This window comes from Lytechinus variegatus, chromosome 4, assembly GCF_018143015.1.
Source record: "Lytechinus variegatus isolate NC3 chromosome 4, Lvar_3.0, whole genome shotgun sequence".
In the NCBI taxonomy this organism is placed as follows: Eukaryota; Metazoa; Echinodermata; class Echinoidea; order Temnopleuroida; family Toxopneustidae; genus Lytechinus; species Lytechinus variegatus.
In genome coordinates this window covers 66376063-66389844 of record NC_054743.1, presented here as the reverse complement: position 1 = coordinate 66389844, position 13782 = coordinate 66376063, and positions in this window count along the sequence as shown.

Below are 13782 nucleotides of genomic sequence, written 5' to 3'. Positions count from 1 at the left end.
AATTTATATCTTGCAGCGTACCCATGAGATAAATTTATATCTTGTAGCACACCCATGAGATAAATTTATATCTTGTAGCATACCCATGGGATAAATTTATATCTTGCAGCACACCCATGAGATAAATTTATATCTTGCAGCGTACCCATGAGATAAATTTATATCTTGTAGCACACCCATGAGATAAATTTATATCTTGCAGCGTACCCATGAGATAAATTTATATCTTGTAGCGTACCCATAAGATGAATTTATATCTTGTAGCGTACCCATAAGATAAATTTATATCTTGTAGCACACCCATGAGATAAATTTATATCTTGCAGCGTACCCATGAGATAAATTTATATCTTGTAGCATACCGTTCGGATAAATTTATATCTTGTAGCACACCCATGAGATAAATTTATATCTTGCAGCGTACCCATGAGATAAATTTATATCTTGTAGCACACCCATGAGATAAATTTATATCTTGCAGCGTACCCATGAGATAAATTTATATCTTGTAGCGTACCCATGAGATAAATTTATATCTTGTAGCGTACCCATGAGATAAATTTATATCTTGTAGCACACCCATGAGATAAATTTATATCTTGCAGCGTACCCATGAGATAAATTTATATCTTGTAGCACACCCATGAGATAAATTTATATCTTGCAGCGTACCCATGAGATAAATTTATATCTTGTAGCACACCCATGAGATAAATTTATATCTTGCAGCGTACCCATGAGATAAATTTATATCTTGTAGCACACCCATGAGATAAATTTATATCTTGTAGCATACCCATGGGATAAATTTATATCTTGCAGCGTACCCATCGGATAAATTTATATCTTGTAGCACACCCATGAGATAAATTTATATCTTGTAGCACACCCATGAGATAAATTTATATCTTGCAGCGTACCCATGAGATAAATTTATATCTTGTAGCGTACCCATGAGATGAATTTATATCTTGCAGCGTACCCATGGGATAAATTTATATCTTGTAGCATACCCATCGGATAAATTTATATCTTGTAGCATACCCATGAGATAAATTTATATCTTGTAGCATACCCATCGGATAAATTTATATCTTGTAGCATACCCATGGGATAAATTTATATCTTGTAGCATACCCATCGGATAAATTTATATCTTGTAGCATACCAATGAGATAAATTTATATCTTGCAGCATACCAATTAGATAAATTTATATCTTGCAGCGTACCCATGAGATAAATTTATATCTTGTAGCATACCGTTCGGATAAATATATATCTTGTAGCACACCCATGAGATAAATTTATATCTTGCAGCGTACCCATGAGATAAATTTATATCTTGTAGCACACCCATGAGATAAATTTATATCTTGTAGCATACCCATGGGATAAATTTATATCTTGTAGCACACCCATGAGATAAATTTATATCTTGCAGCGTACCCATGAGATAAATTTATATCTTGTAGCACACCCATGAGATAAATTTATATCTTGCAGCGTACCCATGAGATAAATTTATATCTTGTAGCGTACCCATAAGATGAATTTATATCTTGTAGCGTACCCATAAGATAAATTTATATCTTGTAGCACACCCATGAGATAAATTTATATCTTGCAGCGTACCCATGAGATAAATTTATATCTTGTAGCATACCCATGGGATAAATTTATATCTTGCAGCACACCCATGAGATAAATTTATATCTTGCAGCGTACCCATGAGATAAATTTATATCTTGTAGCACACCCATGAGATAAATTTATATCTTGCAGCGTACCCATGAGATAAATTTATATCTTGTAGCGTACCCATAAGATGAATTTATATCTTGTAGCGTACCCATCAGATAAATTTATATCTTGTAGCACACCCATGAGATAAATTTATATCTTGCAGCGTACCCATGAGATAAATTTATATCTTGTAGCACACCCATGAGATAAATTTATATCTTGCAGCGTACCCATGAGATAAATTTATATCTTGTAGCACACCCATGAGATAAATTTATATCTTGCAGCGTACCCATGAGATAAATTTATATCTTGTAGCACACCCATGAGATAAATTTATATCTTGTAGCATACCCATGGGATAAATTTATATCTTGCAGCGTACCCATCGGATAAATTTATATCTTGTAGCACACCCATGAGATAAATTTATATCTTGTAGCACACCCATGAGATAAATTTATATCTTGCAGCGTACCCATGAGATAAATTTATATCTTGTAGCGTACCCATGAGATGAATTTATATCTTGCAGCGTACCCATGGGATAAATTTATATCTTGTAGCATACCCATCGGATAAATTTATATCTTGTAGCATACCCATGAGATAAATTTATATCTTGTAGCATACCCATCGGATAAATTTATATCTTGTAGCATACCAATGAGATAAATTTATATCTTGTAGCACACCCATGAGATAAATTTATATCTTGCAGCGTACCCATGAGATAAATTTATATCTTGTAGCACACCCATGAGATAAATTTATATCTTGCAGCGTACCCATGAGATAAATTTATATCTTGTAGCGTACCCATAAGATGAATTTATATCTTGTAGCGTACCCATAAGATAAATTTATATCTTGTAGCACACCCATGAGATAAATTTATATCTTGCAGCGTACCCATGAGATAAATTTATATCTTGTAGCATACCGTTCGGATAAATTTATATCTTGTAGCACACCCATGAGATAAATTTATATCTTGCAGCGTACCCATGAGATAAATTTATATCTTGTAGCACACCCATGAGATAAATTTATATCTTGTAGCATACCCATGGGATAAATTTATATCTTGTAGCACACCCATGAGATAAATTTATATCTTGCAGCGTACCCATGAGATAAATTTATATCTTGTAGCACACCCATGAGATAAATTTATATCTTGCAGCGTACCCATGAGATAAATTTATATCTTGTAGCGTACCCATGAGATAAATTTATATCTTGTAGCGTACCCATGAGATAAATTTATATCTTGTAGCACACCCATGAGATAAATTTATATCTTGCAGCGTACCCATGAGATAAATTTATATCTTGTAGCACACCCATGAGATAAATTTATATCTTGCAGCGTACCCATGAGATAAATTTATATCTTGTAGCACACCCATGAGATAAATTTATATCTTGCAGCGTACCCATGAGATAAATTTATATCTTGTAGCACACCCATGAGATAAATTTATATCTTGTAGCATACCCATGGGATAAATTTATATCTTGCAGCGTACCCATCGGATAAATTTATATCTTGTAGCACACCCATGAGATAAATTTATATCTTGCAGCGTACCCATGAGATAAATTTATATCTTGTAGCGTACCCATGAGATGAATTTATATCTTGCAGCGTACCCATGGGATAAATTTATATCTTGTAGCATACCCATCGGATAAATTTATATCTTGTAGCATACCAATGAGATAAATTTATATCTTGTAGCATACCCATCGGATAAATTTATATCTTGTAGCATACCCATGAGATAAATTTATATCTTGCAGCGTACCCATGAGATAAATTTATATCTTGTAGCACACCCATGGGATAAATTTATATCTTGTAGCATACCCATGGGATAAATTTATATCTTGTAGCATACCCATGAGATATATTTATATCTTGTAGCATACCCATGAGATAAATTTATATCTTGTAGCATACCCATGAGATAAATTTATATCTTGCAGCGTACCAATGAGATAAATTTATATCTTGTAGCATACCAGTGAGATAAATTTATATCTTGTAGCACACCCATGAGATAAATTTATATCTTGCAGCGTACCCATGGGATAAATTTATATCTTGTAGCGTACCCATGAGATAAATTTATATCTTGCAGCGTACCAATGAGATAAATTTATATCTTGTAGCATACCAGTGAGATAAATTTATATCTTGTAGCACACCCATGAGATAAATTTATATCTTGTAGCATACCCATCTGATATATTTATATCTTGCAGCGTACCCATCGGATAAATTTATATCTTGCAGCATACCCATGAGATAAATTTATATCTTCCAGCGTACCCATGAGATAAATTTATATCTTGTAGCATACCCATGAGATAAATTTATATCTTGTAGCATACCAATGAGATAAATTTATATCTTGTAGCATACCAGTGAGATAAATTTATACTTTGTAGCGTACCAATGGGATAAATTTATATCTTGCAGCGTACCCATGAGATAAATTTATATCTTGTAGCATACCCATGGGATAAATTTATATCTTGCAGCGTACCCATGAGATAAATTTATACCTTGTAGTATACACATGAGATAAATTTATATCTTGTAGCATACACATGGGATAAATTTATATCTTGCAGCGTACCCATGAGATAAATTTATATCTTGTAGTATACACATGAGATAAATTTATATCTTGTAGCATACACATGGGATAAATTTATACCTTGTAGTATACCATGAGATAAACTTATATCTTGTAGCGTACCCATGGGATAAATTTATATCTTCTAGCATACCCGTGAGATGAATTTATATCTTGTAGCATACACATGGGATAAATTTATATCTTGTAGCATACCCATGGGATAAATTTATACCTTGTAGCGTACCCATGAGATAAATTTATATTTTGTGACTTTCAATAAATTGTATATCACGTTAGGAGGAAATTACCTCTCGATAGGGTATTATGTATGTTTAAGAAGAATTGCCATTGGATCATGATTTATTTATTATGTTGTGAATAAATATATTCTATTCTGATCTACTACAGCTGAAGTTTATTGTTTCTCTATTCCCCATTGTGTCGTATGGAGATCGAAGTGAATGTTGAGAGGTGTATGTAGTCTAATGTGAAACATAAGGTTTTGACGTGTGATATTCAGTCGGTGCAGTCGGTGTTTAGAGAATGAAAGGTGCTTGTGAAGACAAAGTTATGAAAGAAAAGTTTCTTGGGATCAAAGATCAGGTTTTTAAAGCATGTTAAAGTTAGCAATGAAAATACATTGATGGTTGATTTAACATAAAAATCAAAGAGAATTGAAGTGGCGCATATCTATTTGTGGTAATTAGGTACAAAAATGCCAAGAATTTGATTTCTTTGTTTTGTATCGAAAATGAACAAAAAATTGTTCATTTTGAAAAGATTTACTGTTCCTTAGCGATTTCAACATGCATGTAGACACTCCTTCTAAGCCAGATGTATCATGTTTTCTGGAGATCATTGCTCAAGCCGGTCTGCAGCAGCACATCACCACACCAACACACAAACACGGCCACGGGATGACCCTCTTGTGGCCAAATGTGAAGTGCTGAATAAACTGTACTCTGATCACTATGTTCTAAGTTGTGTCATCGACGTAGCTAAACAGCAGCGGTGTGCATCAACATCAATAAGACGTAACTTTCGTGACCTGGACAAGGATTCCTTTCATATCAGTTTAAGGGAGGCATTTCGTGATTTCCCTTTTGAAAGTGATGTTAATATCCAGGTGGAGTTCTATGAGAGAACCATTCTGGATGTCTTAAACCAACACTGTCCTGCCAGCAAGCATGTCCATCGTTTTCGCCCCCATCCTCCTTGGTATACAGATGAGATCCATCAAGCGAGACGAACACGGCGAAAAATGGAAAGACGTTGGAGAAAGCTGCTATGAAGTGCAGATGTCAAGAATGTGTTCCGTGTTCTCAATACGCTGCTGAACAGATAGCCGACCATTCTTCCTGCCGATATCTCAGCTACATCATTACTTGACAGATTTGCCTCCTTCTTCATTCAGAAAGTAGAGAGAATTACATCATATCTTCATGCAGGGAATGTGGCATCTCAAGTTTGTGCCAGTGTGTCACATGAAGATGGAGCAGCGTCTCAGCTAATAGATTTTGATGATGTCACTGCGGAGAGGGTGTACAAGTTCATTCGTTCCGCACCCAATAAATCGTGTTCGCTGGATCCATTGCCGACATGGCTCTTGAAGGAGAATATTAACACACTTCTTCCATATATCGTGTCAATCAACACATCTTTGAACAGCGGTCTCTTTCCTGTAGCACTGAGGGAAGCATTGGTTACTCTTATCTAGAAATCTAACCTCGATCGTCATAACTTGAAAAACTACAGACTTGTCTCCAATGTTCCATTTCTTTCCAAAATCATTGAGAGGGCTGCTTTGTCCCAATTCTTGGACTATCTTGATACAAATGATCTGCATGTTAAGAATCGGTCAGCCTACCGACGCGACCATAGCACAGAGACTGCTCTCTTTATTGTTCAAAATGACATTCTTCGAGCGATAGACAACAGACTTGTTACATTTGTTGTCTTCCTAGACCTCTCTGCTGCATTTGACTCCGTCGATCATGACATTCTTCTGAATCGTCTCACTAGTCAATTCGGCATCTCTGGGAATGTGAAAACCTGGTTTGATTCTTACCTGAAGGAACGTAGTTTCAGGCTGAAAGTTGCGAACCAGCTATCAGAATCGGTTCCTTTGAATTTCGGTGTTCCGCAGGGATCGGTGGTCGGCCCGCAGCTTTTTAGTTTGTATACCCAGCCCATGTCAGGCATCATCGAACAACATGAAGGTATTCATTATCATATCTATGCAGACGACGTGCAGCTGTATATCTTCGCAGACCCAAAGGACAGACGTGCAGTCGAGCTAGCTCTCACCACATTATCTATGTGTGTTAGAGACCTGCAGCGGTGGATGCAGAGCAACATGTTGAAACTGAACTGTGAAAAAACAGAGTTCCTGGTTGTTGCCAACCCCCGCTATCTCCATCTTGTGTCCGATGTTAGTCTCGTCATTTGTGAAACTGTAGTGCAACCTTCCTCTTCACCCAGAAGCCTGGGTGTTGTGATCGACTCCTCCCTGAAGATGAATCGCCACGTTTCATCCCTTTCCAGTTCGCTGCATTTTCATCTCTCAAATATAGCTCGTATAAGGCCTTTCCTAAGCCAGGCTGCCTGCGAGCATGCTGTAAGAGCTTTGATCACATCAAGAATTGACTATGCAAACTCCCTGCTTTGTGGTACATCTTCGGCTAACATCCAGCGACTTCAACGAGCTCAGAATCGTGCAGCCATATTGGTATTCCTTGCCAAGAAGCGTGATCACGCCTCCCCCTTCTACATCAGTTACACTGGCTTCCTGTCCATAAGCGTGTCACATACAAAATCCTCACCATTGCCTACAAATGCATCCATAATTGTGCTCCACCCTATCTCAACGACCTAGTTTCTCTGTACCAGAGTGAAAGGCGCGGACTACGATCGGGTAACGATACCACTCTGTTGACAACACCTAGAACTACTACCTCCTCAGGGGACCGATCGTTCGCTGGTGCCGCGCCACGCCTCTGGAACCAGCTCCCCCGCTGCATCCGTGAATCGTCATCTCTGGGAGCATTTCAGCGTTCATTAAAGACATTTCTTTTCAATAGTAATTTACTTTTTATTTATGCCCGTATGTATTTTTTTTCCTTTTCTTTTTCTTTCTTTCACAATTTTGATTTTGCTCATTTTGTAAAGCGCTGTGATACAATCATTGTGAAGAGCGCTATATAAAAACTTATATTGTATTGTATAGTTTACTAAGTTCTTGCATGTCTCTACAGGGATTTTGGCCCATTCCTCCAATGCCATCCTCTCCAAGTCCTTCAGGTTGCTGGGCTTCCTTGTGTTGACCTTCACCTTGAGCTCTTTCCAAAGGTTTTCGATTGGTTCAAGTCGGGACTTTGGCTCGGCCACTCCAGAACGATGACTGCATGCTCCTGAAACCATGTTTTGACCTTCTTGGCAGTGTGCTTTGGATCGTTGTCCTGTTGGAAGATCCAATTTGGGCCAGGTTGAAGTGATTCGGCAGACTGATTCATGTTTTCTTGCAGGATATCGAGGTACTGCTCCTACTTCATGATGCCATTGACCTATTAAAAGAAAGAAAGATGTTTTAATTTTACTTGAACATGAAACAACTTTAAAAAACTCCAAAGACACTAGGAAAAACATTCATACGGGCATTTCAATGTAGAACTAAGCATTCAAGATAATTGGCATGTGAGTTAGTACTCAACCAGGAATGTCATAATTTACCTAAAATGAGAACTTTCAATTCATTTGACTCAAATTTTGGTGTAAGTTAGATATATACTCAAAGATAAGAAAGTCTGTAGTACTCTTATTCAATAAAATCATTTCACTACATGAAAGAAAAAATAATTGATGCATTGATACTGTTGTAAACTCACCTTAACAAGATTCCCTGTCCCACTTCCTGAAAAACAGCCCCAAAGCATTATGCTCCCTCCACCATGTTTTACTGCGGGCACTGTGTTCATGTGGTTGAAGGCTTTCCCTTTCTTCCTCCAGACGTAGGCGACATCTCTGTGTCCGAAAAGCTCCATCTTCGTTTTATCAGACCAAAGACCCTCAAAAATGTTTCATCCTTTCGCAGATGTCTTCTGGCAAAGTCTAAACGTGATCTTGTGTGGTTGGGTTTTAAGGCTTGAGACCTGGCGCGCCGGAACACTTTCAGTTTTGGGGGGGGCAAAATCCTGAAGGGGGCACAATATATTTGACAGCGTGAGATATCGAAGCGATCGAGCGGGAGAGGGGGTTGGACCCCCGTAAGGACTTTGTGTAAAAATGGAGTATAAAAGTTGCGTTTCTAAGAGAATTCAAAAATAAATTTTTTGAGAATTAAACATAGAATTCACTACGAAAGACTATACTCGGAGTTTATGAGAAACTATAAAATCTACGCGCAAAATTTGCTTTTTTGTGTCTGATCAAATAAATTACGTAATACGCTTATATTGACTCAAAATACCAGAAATTACATTTTTCATGCATTATCCTTTCAGAAATATTTATTTATGTACATTTACATACACGGACGACGCGAGAGAGCACAATTATCATACGTTTCAAGGAGTGTATTAAGCAGAAGAAGCGTAACAACAGAAACAACATACATTCTAATGAATGTCTTTTCAAATTCAAAATGTCATACTGTTCTGACGTGGCAGACGTCGATAAGCACTTAAATCCCCATTTTATGCAAATCATTTATGACCTCAGCATTGGAGATAGTCAGTCCCTGATTATCCATGCATAGGCAAAACGTTTCATATTTTGTAACTGGAGGAAAAAGAAATATGACCTGCTTAATTATTGTCTAACAATTTTATACTTTTCTGAAAATTTAACACATTACTCGATTTATGTGTTTCCTTTGGCATATTTTGTATGGCTGGGAAGCACTTTTGGATGACCCCTTCAAAATCTTCTTTTTTCTTTACATATTTTCTGGGGATAATGTGTCCATAAATTACTAGGAAGTGATGAATATCAAATTCCATGAAATATTCATTTGTAAATAATCATGAATTAACAAACTACGGCAGTTCATAATGTACATTATGTAACATTATTTAAAAGAAAACAATTACATTCCAAAAGCGGATGTGGTTGACGGTACACCATGTGGAGTTTTCGAAAAGTGGATAGAGGAAGAAGTGACATTGATAGGAGGAAGTGGACAGTTGATAGTTGAGTAATTTTTTGTTCAAATGAGCGTAGTCCTGATAAAGACAGTAAACCAGAAAGGTTGAAGACTTGAAGAGGCTTGATTAGTTGATAGATGAGGACTCCTGCTCTGCACTCCATTCGCCAACTCAAGCTAGCATCTTCTCATTTATCCAATAAGCAACTACTCAAGCCTCTATAACTCTAAACTTTTCGGTTTTACAGCTATTTTCAGATGCCATATGTTGCTCGAGTAACTAGCGTTCACGCGCGTTGGTGATATCGGGTCCGGTCTGAGCGTTTCTGGGCGACCGCGCGTTTGTTAGCCGACACAGCATTGGTGAACAACTTTCAATTTGCCATTCGGTTTTAGTCTGAAATGTATTCATTAAAAGGTTAAACGTTATCACACTGTAATAAGATGGAAAAGGGGCTTATCAAAGGTATGTTTCACAGAGGGACATATTCGTCAAAAGACGCAGGACTTACTATGATGTGTAATTGCCCCGTCAGGGGCGAAATTTTTTCATTTTTGACAATGGAAATGACAATTCTTAGACAGAAAAGTGCCTTCATCGTTTACTTTTGTCCTTAAATAATATAATTTTTCTACTTTTAGGGGGGCACATTGGGGGGGCAAAATCTCGTTTTGCCCCCCCAAATTTTTCTTTGGGGGCAAGTGCCCCCCTGCCCCCCCGCTTCCGGCGCCCTTGGTTGAGACTTCCATGGCCGTCGTCCATTCAATCCTGCCTTATTCAAGGTCCCCTGGATGGTTTGCCTCGAGATCTTGGTCCCATGGCCTTTCAGCATCTTTCAGCATCTCCTTTGTGGTGATTCTGGGGTAAACAGTAGCAGCTAGAACTAAACATCTCGCTTGCCTTGCAGAGACACTGGGTTTCCGTCTAGGTCTTTTAAGGTTCTCCACTTTGTTGAAAGTCTTGAACTTCCTGATGATGCTCTGGACAGTAGCCACATGAACCTCAAAAAGCTTGGGTATTGACTTGTAGCCCAAACCATTATTGTGAGCATTCGCTATTTTTTTATCTCAGATCATCTAAGTTCCTTTCGCTTGACCATGATGAAGTTTAAGCCGATTCCGATGAACTGACAAAGATCTTGCCACTGATTCTCAATTCATAGAACCACTGATGTTTCTGGAATTCAAAGACTTTGTTTTTCTCAACAAAATTTCATTTAAAAAAGGCAAAACGTCCCCCCTCCCCCAATCTTGAATTGAATTGATTTTTAATCAATTTCATCAACATGGCAACTAACATCTGGACAAACCTCAGAAAAGGGAAGATTTCTGAGATCTAAGCAACTTCCTCTTCCTGGATACCATGCAATATGGCTTAAATTCTTTTGTATTCATGTCTGGCATTATAGGATCCATCTTGAAACGATATGGGGGTAGAAAAATATTTGAAGTATGAAAGATATGGTGTCTTATTCTTGAAAAAGACAGGGGTATGATTACTTTTGAACATCAGAAAATTCAGGAAAGTCATCTTCTCAATTATTATGCAAATGAGATGAAAATAAAATCAGCATGCTTTTGTGTATAATGTCTTTTAGTATATAACTACTATGCAAGTTATCCAAGTTCAGCTTTCATTTTTATGAAAAATGCAAAAAAAGGGTTATGAATACTTCTGAGCACAACTGTATGTCCGCTTTAAGTAACAGCAGTCAATTTAGATTCAATTTTTGGAAGCCATCATAGATTTTTTAAAATACCAGACCACTGACTGCCCTTGTAGCTTGCCCTAATGCATAAGCGGATCCAAGGGGGGCCGAAGGGCCCGCCCCCCCCCCTATTTGCAGAGCGAAAAAAGGAATAAAGGGAAAGAAAGAAAAAAAAAGAAAAAGAGGAGGGAAAAGAGAGGAGAAAGAAGAAGAGGAAGAATACGAGTGAATAAAATAAGAAGACTTGTAAAATAAAATGGACCTTTCATGTCAATATGTAAATTTTCGCTCGCGCTTCGCGCTCACATTGCCTGTTTGTTGATTTTCAAATCTTTTTCAATATGGAGTTTAAATATCAAGTCAAGTCAATACACAAAACATATTTCACATAGGAAACCAAACTTTCATTATTTTTATGTGAATTGCAAATTGATGTTTAAAAAGTGCTCTTTAAAAATGTCAGTCTTGTAGTCTGAATATCAACATTTTTTATTTATCAGGTACCGATCATTTTATTGTATTCCTTAATAGTTTTCAAAATATCCCTTTTCAGGTCTGATTGTGAAAAACTGTCAGCTAGCGCTGCACGCTCGCAATTTGCTTGACGAGTTATGTATGTCTATAAAGTCCTCTTTTCATGATATATTTTTTTTTCTTTTTTTTCACTCTTTATTGATCATAATTTAAATTACATTACATACTTTATAAAAAAAATTGATCTCAATTTCCGCTCACATTAGTGGTTAAAATATATTAAGTGATGCATCCTATTTATGATTTTTAAAAAATGTCCAGTTTTCATGCCATAATATCATCAGATTTCGCGCCCTCATTCGGCATTAATAAAATATTAATTTAATAATGAAATTGTCCTTTTTGTTTCATCTCGCGCTTAGCAAGAGGAATAGGAAATGTTTGAAATATAAACCTGAAATTGACTCTTTTTTTCAGATCGGAATATCGAATAGCTCACAATTTGCACTCGCATTAGTGGTTAATATACATTAACTGATGCATCCTATTGATAATTACAAAAAAAATGTCCAGTTTTCAGGCCATAATATCATCAGATTTCGCGCCCTCATTAGGCATTAATAAGATATTAATTTGATAATTCAATTGTCCTTTCTGTTTCATCTCGCGCTTAGCAAGAGGAATAGGAAATAATTGAAATATAAACCTGAAATTGACTTTTTTTCAGATCGGAATATCAAATAGTTTAAGGTCTTGCTTCGCGCACGCTTTGATTTTCATGATAAAAGAATATTTAGAATGGCTGGATTCTAGGTCCAAATATGAAACACGCGCGCATGTTTATTCAACTCAACTTGTTCTCTATCTGAATCATTATCTAGATTCAGATCACAAAATATCAAAAGATTTCTGCTCGCATTGTTGAAGTAGGAAGATCTGCAAATCATGATTAGAGTTTCGCTCGCGCTCGAATAAAATGTTTAGTTATATAGCTATCCTGTTCACGATTACAAACAATTGATTAAAATTTTCCATTCCTTATGTAGAAATGTCAAAGTTTTTCAAGTCGCGCTTCGCGCTCGCATTATTTTGTTGTTGGAATATGTCACGTGTTCATGACTAAGTGCAAGCAGTCCTTAACATGTACCTTTTCGATCGGTTACAGCCTGATAGACCGCGGGTCCGATAGTCCGCGGTTCCTATTTACCGCGGGTCCGATAGTCCGCGGTTCCTATATACCGCGGGTCCGATAGACCGCGGGTCCCATAGTCCACGGGTCCGATAGTCCGCGGTGTGTGTAAAATTATGATCAGGATATAGTGAGATCCAATGCCATCAAGAGGTCAATGATACGAATCCATGGGGTTCTATAACGATGACACAAAGGACAATCACCCCCTGACATCTACTTCAAGGAAATTATTATCCCCATATTTTTATCGTCAGGGACTGTTACCCCCCCCCCCAGAAATTTACCCTCTAGACGCCATACGGAGCCTCTAAAATGCCATCGACTTGACGAAATGGCGAGATACTTTATCTTGCAAATTTCACCTGATTTTTGGTGCCCATATGTGTACTTTTCGAAAATGGCGCCCACTCTCTCCCGGCCAAGCTAACTTAAGTGCCTTAAATGGATTTTGAATTATCTTATAATCGCATTAAATAAAACCAAAGACCACTTTTTCATGTCTTCTTGAAAGAAAACCCATTAATATATAATGTAATATCAATGGGAGCGCGAAGCACGAGCGATTTTTTTTTTTTTTTTGGGGGGGGGTTCAATTTGGTTTAACTTCTAACCAGAGTAGGCCCTACTAGAATATTGTGTGAACGGGAGCTGTAGTTTCTTTACTGTTGTGTTAGAATACCCTTCAATAATATTAATGATAACCTCTTGGGAATAATGCAATCTCGAAGCAATCGACTAATTCTCCTCATCATTGGCGTATTTATTCAGCATGGGTGCACGGGGGGGGGGGGGGTGGGGGTTGCGAGGGCACCAAGTTAAAAAATAAATGAAATGGGGGGGGGGTAGACGTCAAAGAAAATCTGAGATTTCAT